General features: G+C 43.5%; 2 long non-coding RNA genes across 3 annotated transcripts in view; one reads left to right on the forward strand and one right to left on the reverse strand.

Annotated features, from left to right (window-relative positions):
- LOC309791932 overlaps positions 1-5,352 on the forward strand; it is a 135,475-nt gene extending 130,123 nt beyond the window's left edge. For both annotated transcript variants that reach the window (XR_014291582.1, XR_014291583.1), the window contains exon 4: positions 5,151-5,352. This is a non-coding gene — a long non-coding RNA (uncharacterized lncRNA). The remainder of the gene's footprint in view (positions 1-5,150) is intronic.
- LOC309791931 overlaps positions 1-22,484 on the reverse strand; it is a 59,323-nt gene that overhangs the window by 12,927 nt on the left and 23,912 nt on the right. The window lies entirely within an intron of this gene.

Here is a 22,484-nt window from a genome sequence, read left to right on the forward strand (position 1 = left end):
AGTACCAAACGTAAGGTAGATAGCTAGTGGGAAGCAGCTGCAGAGCACAGGGAGATCAGCTCGGTGCTTTGTGACCGCCTGGAGGGGTGGGATAGGGAGGGTGGGAGGGAGGGAGATGCAAGAGGGAAGCGATATGGAAACCTATGTATATGTATAGCTGATTCACCTTGTTATACAGCAGAAACTAATACACCATTGTGAAGCAATTATACTCCAATAAAGTTGTAAAAAAAAAAAAGTGTAACTGATCTCTGGATAAGGCCTGGTTTTCTAAACACACTAACAATAAAGGAAATCAGAAAGGAAATATATGCAAATTCCACAGGTGATTTTAACAAAATTTAGAAATACTTTAGGGCTGATATATCCAGTTGTCTACATTTTACACTGTACAATCCCAGGGAACGATGAGCAACAGTACATCTTTATTAAATGATCACATTAAAATAACATCTAAACTAAGCTGGGTTTAAAAGTGAAACAAATATAGTAGCCAATACCATACTATTTAAAAAGTTATAGGGAATTCCCTGGCGATACAGTGGTTAGGACTTGGCGATTTCACTGGGGGGCCCTGGTTCGATCCCTGGTTGGGCAGCTAAGATCCGACAGGCCTCTCGGTGCACCCAAATTAAAAAAAAAAAAAAGAGTTCTTAAAATAAAAAGGATAAATTTTCCAGCTGTCAAAATGGCAAAGGTAAAATGTTGAAGAAATTGCAGTGAGATGGAGACTCATATTTAGCTGTCAGTGTGAAGTGTGAATTGGCTTGCTCCTTCCAAGAAGAAATTTGGCCGAATGTATTAAGACCACTAAAATACGGGTCTCCTTAAACACGAGCCTGTCCCTTCCAAGAACATCCGAGTTTACCGTACAGAAAGAGTCATACTTATCCACCAAGACTGATGTATAAAAATATAAATCAGGGTGAAAAATTAGAAACTGCTTGAATAGCCAGAACAGCAGATTGATTCAATACATCATGTTATCTTCATTTGCAATAATATTCTTAAAAAATACCTAATTGCATGAGAAATTACACACAATTTAATATTAAGTAAAACGAAGATTTTTTTTTAAACTATGTGCAGCATGACTCAGGTTGAGAGGCTGAGTGTCAGGAAGAACACAGAAGCACATGATGGTGGGTGGCCCACCACTGCGCCGAGAAGCAGAGAAAACCGCCCCACCCCCAGAGAACTGGCTGGAACACATCTGTGGGCAGAACCAAAGCAGAGCCTTTCTGGGTTACCCCCAGCTCGAGTCTGTTGCTGGGGGCCAGCAACAGCTGTCACCTTTGCTCTAGGAGCCAAGCTGTAGCCTCTTAATGAAGCATCTCCTTGTGGGGAAAAGAGAAGGAAGGAAAGAAAGAAAAAGAGAGGAAGGGAGGGCGGGACAGAAATGTTCACGGTAGGGCCTCTCTGTTAGAATTACAGGAAACTGTTGATTCCCTTTTTTTATATCCATGGCACAGTCTCGGAAGATCTCATAGCTTCTTCATTACACCCGCTCAGATCTCTAGGACCCCCCTGCTCGGTCAGGAAGTAGTGTGGGACGGGGTAGGAAGAACCCTACAAATTAGTATCTGTCAGATCAAACCAGTCATTAAAGTGCCTCTTGAACTCATCCAGTCTCTGCCTGAATGACTCAGGTAAACACTCAGCGCTTCGGAGTTCTGTCCTCCCCCAGGACCCTCTTCACGGGAGCATCAGGATAGATGATGGGACCTGATGGCCCCGGAAGGTCAGCCGCAGAGCCTCTGGGCCTCACCTGTCTTTGAGTCCATCTGCCTTTGGAGAGGGGAAGGACCTGGTTCTGCGATTTGTCTCGAGTCGGGACGTCTCTGGGCGTTGAGCTTCTTAGGTGTGACTGCAGGTCTTTCTCCCCTTCGGGCCCGGCCCTCCAGCAGCTTCTCAGTTTTCTAAAGGATCCCATCAAACCACCGCCCCCTGGACAGGCTGCTCCACCATGGTCTGTCTGAAGGTTCCCAGAGTTTTGTCAAAGCTGGGAGAGGAGTCACTTTACCTCTCTAGACCTCAGCACCCTCAGCTCTTAAATTACTAATTGAACAAGTTTGAAAAAATGGCCCCTGAGCCCATCTTGGTGTCCAGCTCAGTGCCATCAAGATTTTCAGAACAGAGAAGAACTTCTTTCTCCATGGACCACCTTGCTCTTCCATTTCCCCCCTTACTGGCATTTCCAAACAACCTCCTAAAAATGGACTTCATCATTCTGGCCAGGGGCTTGCTGCCTAGGCCAGCTCTGTCTGAAATCGGCGTCATTCTGTGATTTGACTTTCATCTGATGGAATTCTCTTAGGTCTGGCACAGAGCCTGCGCTAATTAAAAATACTCTCTTTTGCCTTACTGATCATTGCCCCATGGATATATTTCTCTTAGGAACTTCATATAAAGGAATGATTAATTGAAAGCAGGATTTGAGAGTTTCTGGCCACATTCATAACATTTACTTATACTGTGTTCATTAATTAATGGTCCTCCACCCACCAGTGTGGAGAGAACAGTGTTGAGGAGGCAGGTTTTGGCTCCACTGACCCCTCACAGGCTAAGTGAGGGCTCATCCATTTCAGCTGATATCCCCCCTCTGCCCCCTGCACAAGCTGTGTGACCCTGGGGAAGTAACTCAGCCTCTCTTGGCCACCATTTCCTCATTTGTAAAATGAGGTCAGTGAACTAGATGATCTCTGCCATCCTTTCTGTTTAGAAGCCTGTAATCCTTCTCGTTTTTGTAAGTGAAGCCCAGCTGGATCTAGGCCCTGGGGAGCTATTAAAGAACAGAGCAGGTGCTGAACGCTGGGAGAAGAGATGGGATTTCACAAAAATAAAAAGCCGTCCGCCAAGGAACAATGCCAGGGCTGCATTTGTGAAATTTTACTCTCGACTCCAGAGGTCTGTGCTTGGTTGGATTTCTGGGTCCCAGAGGGATGTCTGAGCAAGTGGCAGATGGGCGGGGGACATTGCGCCCCCGCAGGCCACATCCCAGAAGGAGGTCTTCTACCCGTGCTCACTCGGGACCCCGCGGTGCTCAGGCTGAACACAGCATCCCTAATTGCCTGCTGTCGCCACGTCGACCGCCCTCCTGTAAACACTCCTCACACTGACTTCGCGGCTCTCTCACCCCCTTTCTCCCTTGGGCTTGAGGACTGTCCCTTCCCCGCTCTCGTGCCCTTGGCCAACGTGCTGTTCTCTCCCTGCCCTTGGCCCTGGCGGCACATTGCCTCATGTCAACGCTGGGTCAGCACAGCCGAGATGAACGGAGGGGAGCTTGGCTCAGGTACTGGGATTAATGGCACTGCCAACTCATTCCCGACCGGTTTTGCTTCCTCACCGACCATGGAAAGGGGTCCAGCAGCCTCACAGGAGATCCTGACATCAATAGCACGTCTCGGCAGATTGGACCCCAGCCCCTGATTTCACCGGTCGGAAACCTGCCTGCTGGGAGTGCCAGGCCCGGCTGACCACGTGCCAGAGGGCACATTGCTATGTTGACGGGGCTTCTGGCTCAGAGGCAGGACTGTAAACAAAGAAGGAAAGTCTCAAAAGATCCTGGCCCCGATGGTCTTCATTCCCAGCCACAACAAGTGGCTGGTACACTCTGTTTCAGCTTCAGGACACAGAATGTGCCAGAGAACAAGGCAGTCATGTATTAACCTTCAAGTCAAATCATCTGATATTTGTGGGTTCCGACATCCTTACAAATGCAGGCTCTCTTGGAGATCAGCCTGGGAAGAGGAATTGTGCGTAGACAAACCAGAAACTCTCCCTTCCCCCCACGCTCCTCCTCTCTGCTTTCTAGAAAATCTTGCCCTCAAAATTTATAATTGCTTCTTTTCATCGAAAGACATGTTCAGAAGCTTTGAGAAAATAAAATGGTGAGTTTTGCTAAATTTGAATAAAACAAAAGAAGAACTACAAAGTGTGTCCACTCAAGTTCCATTTTCTTGAGCTTTAATCATAGTTATTGATAATAACACAGAACTAGGTAAATGCATCTGTGATTTGAAATTCTTGCCTCTTGAGACCATTAAAAAAGAAGGCAGAGGGCACTTCAATGTTGGAATCCTCTATCTGTGGGTCGTTTCTCTGTTCAGTTTGGGGGCTGCCACAGATCCTCCAGCAACTGGAACATTTTTGTGTTCTGCTCACGTGCTTGGATTTTAACCTTTGAAACCTTTACTCTACAGTCTACACAGTAATTGCTTAGAGGACAGTCGAGTCATTGAGATGCTCTTTCCACAAATTCTTTTAGTGCTTCCCTCTACCCAGCTCCCTAGACTTTCTATTTAAGTGGCTACCAGATCCACCTGAGCTGCAATTAGATTGGTCATTTTAAAAACAACACTCGGCTTACTCCATTTAGGGTAACAATGATTATTCTGAAGTGACCTAGAATTGCGTGTCCCACGCAGAGAAAACCACCTGCTCCTTAGAGATCTAGGGTGGAAGAGAACCACAGCAGCTATTTTATCGGCTCTGATTTTTTTTTTAAGACCTAACTATAAAAACTAGCAAAAATTGTACATTTATGCTGAAGTCTGTGAGCTCTGAACACCCCTATTTTCCTGCCGAGACCCACGTCTGCTAAGCTGGTAAAGACTTGGGCAGTATCACAAGGGTTAAAAGTTTACATACAACGCTAGAGACCGGCGACTGATCCCTGGCTTGTCCTTGTCTACCTGTGTGATTTGGGGCAAGTTAAGTATACTCCTAAGCTTCAGCTTTCTCATCTGAAAAAACTGAGGATAATCAAAGTATCCAGTCACGTAGGGTGGTTCTGAGGATTAAATGAAATGGTGTGTATAAAGTGACAGAAACTCTTAATGTATACGCCCCATCTTATTCGACTCTCCCTGGCTTAGGGGGACTGGAGATACATTTCTAGTTGTGCACAACTTGAGAACAGGGTCATGTGTCTACATGCTGCATACCCTGAACTCCTAGCCCCAAATCTAGCATATAAAAAGTCCCTGCAAATATAAACAATTATTATTCATCAGAAATGTGTTGAGGATACCACTTCCCACCTGATTCTCATTGATTTCTGTTTGTGAAGGTTATGCCTATGGCCCTGAGGGCTCAGACACTGCCTTGCTATTCTGGGGAAGCATGAAAGGCTGTTCTCTCCACTGCAGGAGCTGGGGCAGCCTACAGTGAGCAGTTCGTATGGCCTGTCATGGACGCGAAAGAATTCTTCCTAAAATGCCAGGTTCCCCGAACTCCACCCACGCACTCCAATCCTGCGTGGGACGGCCAGGGTGGCACACCCTCCCTCCTGCTGGAGCAGCTGAAGGAGAGCAAAGCCCCAGTATGCTTTGGGCCCCCGCCTGCCTGGACTCAGATAAAAGGCATGTCCACACTCTTGTCGATACAGGTGGGCCCAGCAGGGATAATTCACCTCTTCCTTTGGAGTAATTATCTACAGTTACTTATGCACAGACCCAGGGACCCCGAGCTACGCTGACACTCCAGCAGCAAAGGCAGGACAAAGGATGACAGGGCTAGTCAGACCAGGCCCTGTCCCTCCAGCCAGAATGCCCACACTGTCCAGCCAACCGGGGACAGGATCCAGCCACCCTGGTCCCCCACTCCCCGGGTGAAAGAGACTTCTGCACTAGGGTCAATAATGCCCTGGTGCCGGGGGCCTGAGGTGGGATCCTGCACTGAGGCCACCAGGGAACTGGTTCAGGTAACAGGATGCTGAGCGGGCCTTTTCCTGTCGCCTCAGATGGGTGGCTGGTGCACAAAACTAAAGCAAAGGGGTGTCACCTGCCCCCCATTCTCGTGGAAGTTATACATAACTGGGGGCTAGACCCCCCTCCCTGACTTACTAAGAAGCAAGCCATCGGCCCTGCTATCCATCCAACTGCTACCCCTTTCCTCTCCCCTTCCTGAGATGGGTACTCAGGGAAGAAAAGAGTATCACTTCCTCCCGTGCAAGACTCACACTTCCAACCATTTCCTCTCTCTCTCTTTGGGGGAATCTTCTCAAAAAGAAAGGGAGAGAAAGTCTCCAAGAAAACCAAACCAAGTACTGGGTGTGCAGAGAGAAGGGGCTGGCGTCTCGTGCTGCGAGTGGATGTCAGCCGTGCGTAGCCCTGGGCAACAGACTGCTCCACCGGCCCCGCAAAGAACGGAGTGAGGGCGGGGCCAGGGTGGAGGGGGGATGGGCGTGTTTTACCCAGGTTGAATGGACCCTGTGGATGAAGCAGGCCCTTTCCTCAGCCAAGGGGACAGGCTGCCAGGAGAGGAGACCCCAGTTATGAGAGACTGGGGGTCCTCAGCCAGGAGAGGCAGCGCTGGTGGCAGGCTTGGAAGAGGTCTGGTTCTGGGAGACGGGAAAGAGATCAGCATTAAGCCAGAACTGAGTCTGAAGTTTTAAACTAGACTATACCAACCTAGATTTTTAAATAACTGAAAGTTGTAAAAAGCTATGGGTTCCCTCCTGAGACCTCATGAAGAAATGAGAAACGGTTGACGGAGAACGGCCGACAGAAACGATGAGGAGAAAAATACGAAAATATGTCCTTTCCATGTTTGTCCTCCACAAAATCTCATACATGTAAATGACAGATATCTAGCAGTCCTGAATACCTCACAATGCAAACTGATTCAGAATATGTAGACACTCCGTAAATTCTCATTTAGCCTTTTGAAACATAAGATGACAAACTCTAGCATAGTTTGTCTGGTAGATACACTAATATTTCCTGTTTCCTAATTTTTTCACTTAGAAGAAAGAGAGAAAAATGTCCATAATTCCCTCTTTAGTGACTTCCTTATAAAGGTTCAAACCTTTATATGTTCAAATGACTGCTAAGTTGTTTGATTAATTAATTAATATTATTTGATTAATAAGCAATGGTTTGACTTCTGGGGAAGATGGCGGAAGACTAAGACGTGGAGATCACCTTCCTCCCCACAGATACACCAGAAATTCATCTACACGTGGAACAGCTCCTACAGAACACCTGAACGCTGACAGAAGACCTCAGACCTCCCAAAAGGTAAGAAACTCCCCACGTACCTGGGTAGGGCAAAAGAAAAAAGAAACAACAGAGACAAAGAATAGGGACGGGGCCTGCACCAGTGAGAGGAAGCCGTGAAGGAGGAAAGGTTTCCACACACTAGGAGCCCCTTCGCGGGCGGAGACTGCGGGTGGTGGAGGGGGGAAGCTCCGGAGCCGCGGAGGAGAGCGCAGCCACAGGGGTTGCGGAGGGCAAAGTGGAGGGATTCCCGCACAGAGGGTCGGGGCCGACCGGCACTCACCAGCCCGAGAGGCTTGTCTGCTCACCCGCCGGGGCGGGTGGGGCTGGGAGCTGAGTCTCAGGCTTCGGTCGGAGCGCAGGGAGAGGAATGGGGTTGGAGGCGTGAACACAGCTTGAAGGGGTTAGTGCACCACAGCTGGCCAGGAGGGAGCCCGGGGAAAAGTCTGGACCTGCTGAAGAGGCAAGAGACTTTTTCTTCCCTCTTTGTTTCCTGGTGCGCAAGGAGAGGGGATTAAGAGCGCTGCTTAAAGGAGCTCCAGAGACGGGCGCGAGCTGCGGCTGAAAGCGTGGACCCCAAACACGGGCGTGGGACGCTGGGGCTGCTGCTGCTGCTGCCAAGAGGCCTGTGTGCGAGCGCAGGTCACCCTCCACACCTACCTTCCAGGGAGCCTGTGCAGCCCATGACTGCCGGGGTCCCAGGATCCAGGGATGGCTTCCCTGGGAGAGCGCACGGCGCACCACGGGCTGGTGCAACATCATGCCGGCCTCTGCCGCGCAGGCTCACCCCACCTCCATGCCCCTCCCTCCCACCAGCCTGCGTGAGCCAGAGCCCCCGAGGCAGCTGCTCCTTTAACCCCGTCCTGTCTGAGCGAAGAACAGACGCCCTTCCGCGACCTACACGCAGAGGTGGGGCCAAATCCAAAGCTGAGACCCGGGAACTGTGAGAACAAAGAAGAGAAAGGGAAATCTCTCCCAGCAGCCTCAGAAGCAGCGGATTAAAGCTCCACAATCAAAGTTATGTACCTGCATCTGTGGAATACATAAATAGACAACGAATCATCCCAAACTGAGGAGCCGTGTGGATGAAAGGTTCTTGGTGCTGCAGCCAGGAGTCAGTGCTGTGCCTCTGAGGTGGGAGAGCCAACTTCAGGACACTGGTCCACAAGAGACCTCCCGGCTCCACATAATATCAAACGGTGAAAACCTTCCAGAGATCTCCATCTCAACACCAGCACCCAGCTTCACTCAACGACCAGCAAGCTACAGTGCTGGACACCCTATGCCAAACAACTAGCAAGACAGGAACACAACCCCACCCATTAGCAGAGAGGCTACCTAAAATCATAAAAAGTCCACAAACATCCCTAAACACACCACCATACGTGGACCTGCCCACCAGAAAGACAAGATCCAGCCTCATCCACCAGAACACAAGCACCAGTCCCACCAACAGGAAGCCTACACAACCCACTGAACCAACCTTAGCCACTGGCGACAGACACCAAAAACAATGGGAACTACGAACCTACAGCCTGCAAAAAGGAGACCCCAAACACAGTAAGATAAGCAAAATGAGAAGGCAGAAAAACACACAGCAGGTGAAGGAGTAAGATAAAAACCCACCAGACCTAACAAATGAAGAGTAAATAGGCAGTCTACCTGAAAAAGAATTCAGAATAATGATAGTAAAGATGATCCAAAATCTTGGAAATAGAATAGACAAAATGCAAGAAACAGTTAACAAGGACCTAGAAGAATTAAAGATGAATCAAGCAACGATGAGCAACACAATAAATGAAATTAAAAATACTCTAGATGGGATCAATAGCAGAATAACTGAGGAAGAAGAACGGATAAGTGACCTGGAAGATAAAATAGTGGAAATAACTATTGAAGAGCAGAAGAAAGAAAAAAGAATGAAAAGAACTGAGGACAGTCTCAGAGACCTCTGGGACAACATTAAACGCACCAACACTCGAATTATAGGGGTTCCAGAAGAAGAAGAGAAAAAGAAAGGGACTGAGAAAATATTTGAAGAGATTATAGTTGAAAACTTCCCTAATATGGGAAAGGAAATAGTTAATCAAGTCCAGGAGGCACAGAGAGTCCCATACAGAATAAATCCAAGGACAAATACGCCAAGACACATATTAATCAAACTGTCAAGAATTAAACACAAAGAAATCATATTAAAAGCAGCAAGGGAAAAACAACAAATAACACACAAGGGAATCCCCATAAGGTTAACAGCTGATCTTTCAGCAGAAACTCTGCAAGCCAGAAGGGAGTGGCAGGACATATTTAAAGTGATGAAGGAGAAAAACCTGCAGCCAAGATTACTCTACCCGGCAAGGATCTCATTCAGATTTGATGGAGAAATTAAAACCTTTACAGATAAGCAAAAGCTGAGAGAGTTCAGGACCACCAAACCAGCTTTACAACAAATGCTAAAGGAACTTCTCTAGGCAAGAAACACAACAGAAGGAAAAGACCTGCAATAACGAACCCAAAACAATCAAGAAAATGGGAATAGGAACATACATATCAATAATTACCTTAAATGTAAATGGACTAAATGCTCCCACCAAAAGACACAGATTGGCTGAATGGATACAAGGACAAGACCCATATATATGCTGTCTACAAGAGACCCACTTCAGACCTAGAGACACATACAGACTGAAAGTAAGGGGATGCAAAAAGATATTCCATGCAAATGGAAACCAAAAGAAAGCTGGAGTAGCAATTCTTATATCAGACAAAATAGACTTTAAAATAAAGACTACTAGAAGAGACAAAGAAGGACACTACATAATGATCAAGGGATCAATCCAAGAAGAAGATATAACAATTGTAAATATTTATGCACCCAACATAGGAGCACCTCAATACATAAGGCAAATACTAATAGCCATAAAAGGGGAAATTGACAGTAATACATTCATAGTAGGGGACTTTAACACCCCACTTTCACCAATGGACAGATCATCCAAAATGAAAATAAATAAGGAAACACAAGCTTTAAATGATACATTAAACAAGATGGACTTAATTGATATTTATAGGACATTCCATGCAAAAACAACAGAATACACATTTTTCTCAAGTGCTCATGGAACATTCTCCAGGATAGATCATATTTGGGTCACAAATCAAGCCTTGGTAAATTTAAGAAAGTTGAAATTGTATCAAGTATCTTTTCTGACCACAATGCTATGAGACTAGATATCAATTACAGGAAAAGATCTGTAAAAAATACAAACACATGGAGGCTAAACAATACACTACTTAATAACGAAGTGATCACTGAAGAAATCAAAGAAAATTAAAAAATACCTAGAAACAAATGACAGTGGAGACACGAAGACCCAAAATCTATGGGATGCAGCAAAAGCAGTTCTAAGAGGGAATTTTATAGCAATACAATCCCACCTTAAGAAACAGGAAACATCTCGAATAAACTACCTAACCTTGAACCTAAAGCAATTACAGAAAGAAGAACAAAAACACTCCAAAGTTAGCAGAAGGAAAGAAATCATAAAAATCAGATCAGAAATAAATGAAAAAGAAATGAAGGAAAACGACAGCAAAGATCAATAAAACTAAAAGCTGGTTCTTTGAGAAGATAAACAAAATTGATAAACCATTAGCCAGACTCATCAAGAAAAAAAGGGAGAAGACTCAAATCAATAGAATTAGAAATGAAAAGGAGACGTAACAACTGACACTGCAGAAATACATAAGATCATGAGAGATTACTACAAGCAACTCTATGCCAATAAAATGGGCAACCTGGAAGAAATGGACAAATTCTTAGAAATGCACAACCTGCCAAGACTGAATCAGGAAGAAATAGAAAATATGAACAGACCAGTCACAAGCACTGAAATTGAAACTGTGATTTAAAATCTTCCAACAAACAAGAGCCCAGGACCAGATGGCTTCACAGGTGAATTCTATCAAACATTTAGAGAAGAGCTAACACCTATCCTTCTCAAACTCTTCCAAAATATAGCAGAGGGAGGAACACTCCCAAACTCATTCTACGAGGCCACCATCACCTTGATACCAAAACCAGACAAGGATGTCACAAAGAAAGAAAACTACAGGCCAATATCACTGATGAACATAGATGCAAAAATCCTCAACAAAATACTAGCAAACAGAATCCAACAGCATATTAAAAGGATCATACACCATGATCAAGTGGGGTTTATTCCAGGAATGCAAGGATTCTTCAATATATGCAAATCAATCCATGTGATACACCATATTAACAAATTGAAGGAGAAAAACCATATGATCATCTCAATAGATGCAGAGAAAGCTTTCGACAAAATTCAACACCCATTTATGATAAAAAACCCTGCAGAAAGTAGGCATAGAGGGAACTTTCCTCAATATAATAAAGGCCATATATGACAAACCCACAGCCAACATCGTCCTCAATGGTGAAAAACTGAAACCATTTCCACTAAGATCAGGAACAAGACAAGGCTGCCCACTCTCACCACTCTTATTCAATATAGTTTTGGAAGTTTTAGACACAGCAATCAGAGAAGAAAAGGAAATAAAAGGAATCCAAATCGGGAAAGAAGTAAAGCTGTCACTGTTTGCAGATGACATGATACTATACATAGAGAATCCTAAAGATGCTACCAGAAAACTACTAGAGCTAATCAATGAATTTGGTAATACAAAATTACAGGATACAAAATTAATGCACAGAAATCTCTGGCATTCCGATATACTAATGATGAAAAATCTGAAAGTGAAATCAAGAAAACACTCCCATTTACCATTGCAACCAAAAGAATAAAATATCTAGGAATAAACCTACCTAAGGAGACAAAAGACCTGTATACAGAAAATTATAAGACACTGATGAAAGAAATTAAAGATGATACAAATAGATGGAGAGATATACCATGTTCTTGGATTGGAAGAATCAACATTGTGAAAATGACTCTACTACCCAAAGCAATCTACAGATTCAATGCAATCCCTATCAAACTACCACTGGCATTTTTCGCAGAACTGGAACAAAAAATTTCACAATTTGTATGGAAACACAAAAGACCCCGAATAGCCAAAGCAATCTTGAGAACGAAAAGTGGAGCTGGAGGAATCAGGCTCCCTGACTTCAGACTATACTACAAAGGTACAGTAATCAAGACAGTATGGTACTGGCACAAAAACAGAAAGATAGATCAATGGAACAGGATAGAAAGCCCAGAGATAAACCCACGCACATATGGTCACCTTATCTTTGATAAAGGAGGCAGGAATGTACAGTGGAGAAAGGACAGCCTCTTCAATAAGTGGTGCTGGGAAAACTGGACAGGGACATGTAAAAGTATGAGATTAGATCCCTCCCTAACACCATACACAAAAATAAGCTCAAAATGGATTAAAGACCTAAATGTAAGGCCAGAAACTATCAAACTCTTAGAGGAAAACATAGGCAGAACACTCTATGACATAAATCACAGCAAGATCCTTTTTGACCCACCTCCTAGAGAAATGGAAATAAAAACAAAAATACATGGAACCTAATGAAACTTAAAAGCTTGTGCACAGCAAAGGAAACCATAAACAAGACCAAAAGACAACCCTCAGAATGGGAGAAAATATTTGCAAATGAAGCAACTGACAAAGGACTAATGTCCAAAATTTACAAGCAGCTCATGCAACTCAATAGCAAAAAAACAACCCAATCCAAAAATGGGCGAAGACCTAAATAGACATTTCTCCAAAGAAGATATACAGACTGCCAACAAACACATGAAAGAATGCTCAACATCATTAATCATTAGAGAAATGCAAATCAAAACTACAATGAGATATCATCTCACACCAGTCAGAATGGCCATCATCAAAAAATCTAGAAACAGTAATTGCTGGAGAGGGTGTGGAAAAAAGGGAACACTCTTGCACTGCTGGTGGGAATGTGAATTGGTACAGCCTCTATGGAGAACGGTATGGAGGTTCCTTAAAAAACTACAAATAGAACTACCATATGACCCAGCAATCCCACTACTGGGCATATACCCTGAGAAAACCATAATTCAAAAAGAGACATGTACCAAAATGTTCATAGCAGCCCTATTCACAATAGCCCGGAGCTGGAAACAACCTAAGTGTCCATCATCGGATGAATGGATAAAGAAGATGTGGCACATATATACAATGGAATATTACTCAGCCATAAAAAGAAACGCAATTGAGCTATTTGTAATGAGGTGGATAGACCTAGAGTCTGTCATACAGAGTGAAGTAAGTCAGAAAGAGAAAGACAAATACCATATGCTAACACATATATATGGAATTTAAGAAGAAAAAAAAATGTCATGAAGAACCTAGGGGTAAGACAGGAATAAAGACACAGACCTACTAGAGAATGGACTTGAGGATATGGGGAGGGGGAAGGGTAAGCTGTGACAAAGCGAAAGAGAGGCATGGACATATATACGCTACCAAACGTAAGGTAGATAGCTAGTGGGAAGCAGTCGCATAGCACAGGGAGATCAGCTCGGTGCTTTGTGACCGCTTGGAGGGGTGGGATTGGGAGGGTGGGAGGGAGACGCAAAAGGGAGGGGATATGGGAACATATGTATAACTGATTCATTTTGTTATAAAGCAGAAACTAACACACCATTGTTAAGCATTTATACTCCAATAAAGATGTAAAAAAAATCGGTAAAAAAAAATAAGCAATGGTTTATTAATCAAAGATATTAAACAATTACTATCTTCTTCAGACATGCTAGAAAATAACCAACATATTTTACCCTCTGTTAAAGCTTTATGTGGTTATATAATTTTTATATATTATTTTACTTTCCAAAGATTCTAGGAAGCCAAGACTAAAAATGAAAGAAATCTGCAAAATTAAGCAAAGAGCTAAAGAGGTGATCAAATGTGGTTTATTTTAATGCAACCTCTCAATAACTAATATAATTCATGCTGTTATGCTTTGCTCAAGAGGCCCCACTTATCATAGGGGGAGATGTGAAAATATTGCCAGATAGTTGCCATAGCAACGGCTATGTTTTTGATGTTGGGTCAGAAAGTCCAGGGGTAAGGATAGCCAGAGATTGATATTGGGGTTTGGGGAGGCTCTCACTAAGAAAGTTTCTAGATCCATGGATATTCACATAGTAAAGAGACTACGGATTACATCATGGTGGCGTCCAAAAACCAACCCAACACTGCAGATCTGGGTTGCAGCTCCCATTTAGTAGACTTTCTATGGGGAATGAACCTTTCAAATGAAGGAAAGTAGTCTGGGAAAATGTGAGAGTTAAATAAGACTTCTTTTTGACCCAAGCTTCTCATTCTTCAAAGGTCCAAAAGCTTTCCATATCCACAAGAGTCCTAAATGTGGCTGACCCTAATAATAGACAGACCTCTTCCATATAGATGCCTGGAGGTCCCTGATGCAAACTATACTTTTAAAATTATCCTAAAACTTTTTTCAGGGTTCCTTCTTTGGCTGCTCCGTAGACCACAAGGATCGGGAAGCATCTAATGTTACGGCAGCAAAAGACATGCAGGAGGTCACTATGACTGCCTCTCCCATATTTGCCCTCACACACACCCATTCCTGTGTTGTGAGCTGTGGTAAGGTTTGAATGAAGTGGCCCTGCCCTCATTTCTAGGTATGGGTCCCTACTGGTCTAAGCCAGGTTCTCAAACCTTAGTGTGCACAAGCGTCGGCACCTAGAGAGCTTGTGCAAACGGTGTGCATTCCCAGTTTCGGATTCAGTTGTCTGGAGTGGGGCCTGAGAATCTGTATTTCCAGCGAGTTTTCAGGTGATCTGGATGCTACCCGGTTTCCTGTCACTTGCCTCCAGTGCACTTTAAATAGTACAACAGGTGAATTCAAAAAGCATTCGTTACACTCAAGAAATGAAAACTCTCTGTGTGCCAAGGGGGTAGCGAAGATATGGGGGTCGATTTACTTTAGGGCAGGGGGTCTCAGCATTGACCACCTGGGGCTCTCTAAAAAAAAGAAAAAACTGAGACCCAGTCCCTACTCTCAAGAGAGCCTTATTTCATTGTTCTGGGGAGGCCTGGGAATCAGTATTTTTCAAACTCCCCCAGAGATTCTAATGCCCTTTTTAGTGGAAGCAAGGGACCCAGTGGACTCTAACATGGGACCTGGTCCAGCTGGCCCTATGGATTCAAATAGCTTTTAGGGAAGATAGCTTTTCCGGGTCCTGGATCTCCAGGTAAACGGCATTGTCCAGTTTTGCGGACTAAGCCACGTGGCTAATTCTGCTCAACCCAAGTAGGAGGTCTGAGTAGATGAACAGGAAAAAGAGAAGGTAAACAAAAACAGCAAATTACAAGGTACACAATTAAGATTAATTTAAATAGTAGTGATGATATTTGCCTTACAGTACACTTTGAACTTGGATACTTATAGCTAATACTTAAGCAATACTTACTGTATTCCAGAGACCATCCTATGCTTTAACCTATCACCTAAAGGATTCCTCCTAATAACGTCTAAGGAGGATGCTGTCTTTCTCATGATCATTTTCCAGATGAGATTATTGAAGCTCAGAGAGGTTAGTCACAGGCCCAAGGCCACACAGCCAGGGACTGGAGAGCTGGGATCTAGACCTAGATGGTCTGTGTGATCAACCACTGTGCTAGATGCTGCCCATCTGCTAATACTGACATTTGGAAAACTTAACTTATTCACCCAAAAAAGCAAAGCAGAAACTGGCTACATGGTAGTCCCTGTCCGGGGTTAGCACACGGTCCTTGAGAACTTCATCTGTCACCGGCCCCCCCTTTAGTTTACTCCTGTTAGAGAGTTTTCCAGATCTTAGGAAAGAATGCCCTTTTCAGATGGCTCGGCATTCTCCTCCTTGCTGATGGAAACATCAGATAAGAGGACCCATGTGAAGGCTGTTAGAAACGTGCCTGGCACCACACAAATGCTCCACTGCTCAGCTGTGCATTGAATTCCAGGTTTTGCTTCAAGGGGCATGGTGTCAGGGGGCCTTCATTTCAGACTCTAGTGGCTTAAATCCCACCGTTCTGCCTTGGGCAAGTTCCTTTGTCTCTGAGCCTCTGTTTCTCTCCGTAGAAAGTGAACTAACAATGGAATTCAGTAATTAGACTTATTATGGGGAATACATGAGAACACAGGTGGGTGCTCAGCGTGAGGTAAGAGCCGGCATGGTGAGTGTGAACCTCCCCACAGGACGCATGCTGTTCCTTCTCTGGTTTACAGTCGACCTTGAACAAACATGGGCTTGAACTGGGCTGGTCTTCTTATATGCAGAATTTTTTTCAATAGTAAATACCGAACTATACCATCCTAGGTTGGTTGAATCCACAGATGCAGAACCGCAGATACAGGGACCGACTCTGGGACTTGAGCATCCGCGGATTTTGGTAACCATGGCGGGTCCTAGAACCAATCCCCTGTGCATACCAAGGGATGACTGTATTTCTGTTGACAATGTCTGGCATAGGAAAAAGATACTTAATAAATATTTTTGAATAAACTAATGAGTGAGTGGATAAGACAAACCACTTAACTGTTGGTTTTAACTCACTCATTGAAATTCAGGGAAACCAGAAACAGCTGTGTCTCAGAAAAGTCACTTCTCTTTGGAACTAAACACAGAATCCCACAGACCTCAATTTGTCAGGGTACCAGTTTTTTATCTTCCCACGACTTCTGGTATTCGATTTCTGTGTATTTTCTTTCCAAACAGGAAACACCTCTTCAAACAGGATTCCTCTGTCTTGATCCTTCCTGTCTCATTAGTCTAGTCACTGTCTTAGCACAGGTTGGACGACAGCCTTGGTTGGCCAAGCATTTCACAGTTTTAGTACCAACAGTCCTGTGTTCAAGAAAACCTCTCTCACATCACCCTCCTTGGCACCCAGATAGCTTTGAACTGTAAAAGCTTAACATTTGGGTACCACGCAGTGTAATATAAAATGTCTCAAAATAACTCATTCCTCTGCACTTGACCTTTGTCAAACAACATATGCCTTCCCTCTCAGTGTCTTGTTTTGGATACGATCACAACGGGAAAAAGGTAAACACGAGAATGAATGTGTCATATTTATGGAAAATAAATACTAATTTCTTGGCAAAAGCTAAAACAGGAATTAATGTAAAAAGAATGACTCACGTCCCTTCAAGATATTTTTCTTTAAGTTGGATTATTTAAACAGAAGGAAATGTGAGAAAACGCTTATAATGAAGCAAAGAGCATCAAGTTCTCATGAAAATGTAATGGTGTGGTTTCAGCTCAGGGTACATCAAAGGTTTGCTGGAAATGCGATTATACAGTTTGCCAGAATCAGATTTTACAGCTGTGGGCCTGATGAGAAAGATTGTAAAATTGCTCACACAAGAAAGGAATAGCATTTCTCACTGAATCCTTAAAGGGCTAGTTCCTCACAGCCAAGTGGACTTCACTGTTAATGAGAATTCATTCAATATGGCACTGGTTGTCTATGATAGAATCTTGTTTTATAAGGCAATCTGCCTGGATGTTCATCGATTAGTACACATCTGTCCAGCTCCGGACACACATGGATGTCATGGGCCTGCTGGTAACACTTCATTTTGTAGTATGCCTTTCAACTGCTATCAGAACTTATTTTTTAGAACCAGGTGTTGCTGTAATATTGAACTGCTTCTGAAAAGCTCAATTTAACATGGGAGCTGAGCAAGGAAAAACAAGTTTTCATAATATGACAAGTGTTCTTCATGTATGGTCGTCACCCCCCTCATCCGCAGGCAATACATTCCCAGGGGATGCCTGAAACAGTGGACGGCACCAAACCCTAAATATACCATGTTGTTCCCTAGAGATAATACCTAAGATAAAGTTTAGTTTATAAAGTAGGCAGAGTAAGAGAATATCCAAATTGCCAACATCACTACTCTTGCACTTTGGGGCCAATGTTAAGTAAAATAAGGGTTACATGAACACAAGCACTGCCACACCGTGTCCGTCAATCTTACTGGCTACTAAGTGACTAAAGGAGAGGAATCGCTGGGCAAAGCAATGACTCACGTCCCAGGCGGAACTGAGCGAGGTTTCATCATGCTACTCAGGACAGCGCACAATTTAAAGCTTATAAATTGTTTACTTGTGGAATTTTCCATGCAATATTTTTAGGCCCTGGATGACCCAAAGTAACTGAAACCATGGACAGCAAAACCACAGATAAGGGGGGACTCCTGTAATTCTAAAAGCCCAGATCATCAGAAAGGAACCCTCATTATGGAGAACAGTATGGAGGCTCCTTTAAAAACTAAAAATAGAGCTACCATATGAGCCAGCAATCCCAGTCCTGGACATATACCCAGAGAAAACCATAGTTCGAAAGGCTGCGTGCACCCTGCTGTTCACTGCAGCTCTATTTACAGTAGCCAGGACATGGAAGCAACCTAAATGTCCATCAACAGAGGAATGGATAAAGCAGCTGTGGTACATATATACAGTGGAATATTACTCAGCCATAAAAAGGAACAAAATAATGCCATTTGCAGCAGCATGGATGCAACTAGAGATTGTCATACAGAGTGAAGTAAGTCAGAAAGAGAAAGAAAAATATCATATACTATCACTCATATGTAGAATCTAGAAAATGGTGAACTTATTTGCAAAGCAGAAATGGATGTAGAAAAACAAACTTATGGCTACCAACGTGGGGAAGGGAGGGTGGGATGAATTGGGAGATTGGGATTGACATATATACACAACTATATACAAAATAGATAACTAATGAGAACCTACTGTATGGCACAGGGAACTCTACTCAACGCTCTGTGGTGACCTAAATGGGAAGGAAATCTAAAAAAGAGGGGATATATGTATATGTATAACTGATTCACTTTGCTGTGCAGCAGAAACTAACTCAACATTGTAAAGCAACTCTACCCCAATAAAAATTAATCAAAAAAATCCTGAACTCTCATTCTAAATACTTTCCAAAGAGAAACGCATTACCTCAGCTGTGCCATCTTTAGACCGCAGTACCTTCTGATGTCCTCACTAGACGGACATTAATTCTCATTTTCTGACACCACACCAACGATTGCAAATAGAACCAGTTACCTTCCCCCCATATCCCCACCAATTTGAGCCTCTTCCCTCCCCAGGCCCAGCGTTTAAATGAGAAGACGCCACAGTATGGCCTGCATGATTGCCAATGAAGAGGAGATGATTTTGATCTAAAAAGTCCACATGAAGAACACTCCAAAATTATTCTTCACTCTAAATTTTACTGATTTTAAGGGCAAACTGAGTTCTGCCTCAAATCCTGTTACAAGAAGACATCAAGATGCATGCGAAAGTGGAGAATTTGATATTTCTTCACCCATTCACTCTGATCAGGTTAAAACAACACCAGCTATGAACAAAAATAAAGTGCTGCATGTGAAAAATATTTTCTAGTTTTAAGGGCCAAGGCTCAAGTTGAAAAGCTTCAATGATCTTAAGGGTCTGGACATTTTGTTTTAATTTTAAAAATAAAACATTTTGAGTGTCTTCTATGTTCCAAGCCAAGAATGCAGTACTCTTCAAAAACACAACTTCTAATAATGCCGTTGAACAATAAATTGTGGGTTGATTTTCCTTTTAAAAGTAACATCTGGGCTTCCCTGGTGGCACAGTGGTTGAGAGTCCGCCTGCTGATGCAGGGGACGCAGGTTCGTGCCCCAGGCTGGGAAGATCCCACATGCCGCGGAGCGGCTGGGCCCGTGAGCCATGGCCGCTGAGCCTGCACGTCCGGAGCCTGTGCTCCGCAACGGGAGAGGCCACAACAGTGAGAGGCCCGCGTACCGCCAAAAAAAAAAAAAAAAAAGTAACATCTATTCTTCACCAATTGATTTAGCCATCTTGAAAAGAGCCACTAGGTTTTTAAAAAATTATTTGACCAGCTTTTTCTTTTTCATTTCTGGAACATATAAATCTTACTTCAGTAAGCATCTCTGCTCCAGGGCAACATTTCTGAAGCCGAAACAAACCTAGAGATTATCTTCACTGTAGTCAAAGTTAGTAGTTATCACCCATGTATCTCAAATTGGAAATTGATAGTTCTCCTTATTAAAAAGCTTACAGGAAATGTCTTGAGAACTAAGCAAAGATGGCCTTTTAGGGATAGTATTAGAAACCCAATTGGTTACACCATCTCTCGTGGTATAATTGGAAATAGTGGACATGATGTTTTCCTATGCGTTACATTTAGCAATTGCTACCCAGGAGGAAGCACTACCAGGACAGGCAAATGCATCCTGGGGATTAATGATAGCCCAGGGGTTGCCAAGGGACTGAGTTGATGACAAAATTCCAGTAATTCCAACTAGTCATTTTGCCCTAGGATGTGCTGTCCAGATAAGTAGCTCTATCTGTAGCACGTGCAAATAGCCTGAAATACATAAATACACACACTGACTTACAAAATACATTCCCCTCCAGCCAAAATAGGATTTTTTTTTCTTCTGGTTCAGGTTTCATCCTAGTGGTTCAATACCTGTAAAACTGTAAAGGGAACTGTGATATGAATTTAGAAGAATCCCTTCAGAGTTGAAACTGCCTTACCGGGATTTGAGAATCCAGTGGAAAAATCTCGCTTTCAAATCCCAACATGTTCAGCACATTGGAACAAGACTGCCAAAGATTTCACTTAACCAATAACAATATGTGAGATTTTTTAACTCGTTTCTCAGGATTGGCAAGTATAAATGATTGTTGATCATAGTTGATAACCACTAGGCATGAAGGTTTTATGTTCCTTTTTTTAAGCTTCTGTTTTCAAAACTATAAAATTACTCTGGTAAAACACAAATACGTATTTCTCCCAAAGTTATCGATGAGAATTCACGGCGCATTGATGGAGGATTAGAAAGCGAATGTCCTGCAGTGGTTAAGGACCATCTCCGCCCATCTCCCCGCGCCCTCACCCCGTCCTGTGACCCCAGTGAACATGAATTAACCACATCGAGAGAGCTGCTCTGTTTACTTGTTCATCTCTTCCACCTACAAAGACAGGGAGCTCCTGAGCTCAGCCGCTGTCTCTTGTTTGTCTGTATACCATCTAGTGCCCAGCCCATGGCCTGGCAAGTAATAGGTGCTTAATTAAAGCACTGAACAGTGAGGCTAATCTAGTCAACCATATTCTAACAGAGAAGCTAAATGGTGACTTGAGGCATAATTTTGGTCCAAAATGCAGTACTCGTAGCATTTATACTTCAGAAGAGGAAATGTACTTGAGCATCTCTTGCAGGCTGCTTCCTTCCACCATTTAGTGTTACTTTTCTCCCTTCAACACCAAATAGTCTGCACTACTGATACTGTGTATAAAGTAGATACCTCATGAGAACCTACTGCAGAGCACAGGGAACTCTACTCGATGCTCGGTGGTGACCCAAAGGAGAAGGAAATCAAAAAAAGAGGGGATGTATTTATATGTACAGCTAACTCATTTTGCTGTACAGTAGAAACTAACACAATATTGTAAAGCAACTATACTCCAATAAAAATTTTCTTTAAAAAATCAACCAGTCTGCTAGGAAATAAAAAGGGAGGCAAACGGCATTGTAGCCCCTTCATTTGGCCCCTGCCGTGACTTTCTTGTGATCCATGGGGCATACATACTTTGGTGAACTAGAAACATCTGAAACCCCAACTCTCCAATCTGTAAATATGAGGGACTTTCTGTAACTCAAGATCAAATCCACCTACACTGATGAGATGCTATTTAACACAACACTTGGAAAAGGGAAAGAAAATAGTAGAAAAGCCTCAGAAAAGGTAATGAAAAACTCTAGAGGAGCTGAGATTTCAAGAACTTGAGGTTAATTAGGATAGTGTTTTAGAAGAGAGAAGGTGGGAAAATCTAGATCCGGACAAGTGACGAGCAGACATTTTTGTGACGGACAATTAAGGAAGGTTAAAGATGCTTAAATCTGTGCTTTTGAGTTAAAACATATTTAGAATAGCCTGGAGGTGGAAGGTACATCTTTCTAAAGATTGTGTCCTGACATCATAGAAGAACGCCAATGAGAAACTTGCCCTAATGTCATAGGACCTGGACACTAGAACGCCAGCACCCAAGCCAGGGCCTGTGTTAGGGCAGAGGCTGCCTGCTTTGTGCACGTCCCAGTAGAGACAGAAAACTGGATTCACATCCTTATTACGTCCACAGCATTTGTCAAACTCCCTTGGGAAAAATACTATTTCTGAACGTCCATCTTGCAATCCTGTTTTGCGGGGTGATAAAATCAATCTGGTTTCCCCATCTCGATCCCCACATATCAGCCTCTTTTCTCTATTTAAATACATTAATGTTAGAGTGTTTGTGGTCCAGAGCCCAGCTCCTAAGGCCGCGTGGCTGTCTTTGTGGGGAAGCTGTAAGGTGGATGCTAGCACAGTCTGCTAAATTCCATCCTCCAAACAGACCAGAGGGTGGAAGGGTCAGGCAGGTATA

The sequence above is a fragment of the Mesoplodon mirus genome (genome assembly GCF_964341445.2).
Source record: "Mesoplodon mirus genome assembly, chromosome: 16".
Classification (NCBI taxonomy): domain Eukaryota; kingdom Metazoa; phylum Chordata; class Mammalia; order Artiodactyla; family Ziphiidae; genus Mesoplodon; species Mesoplodon mirus.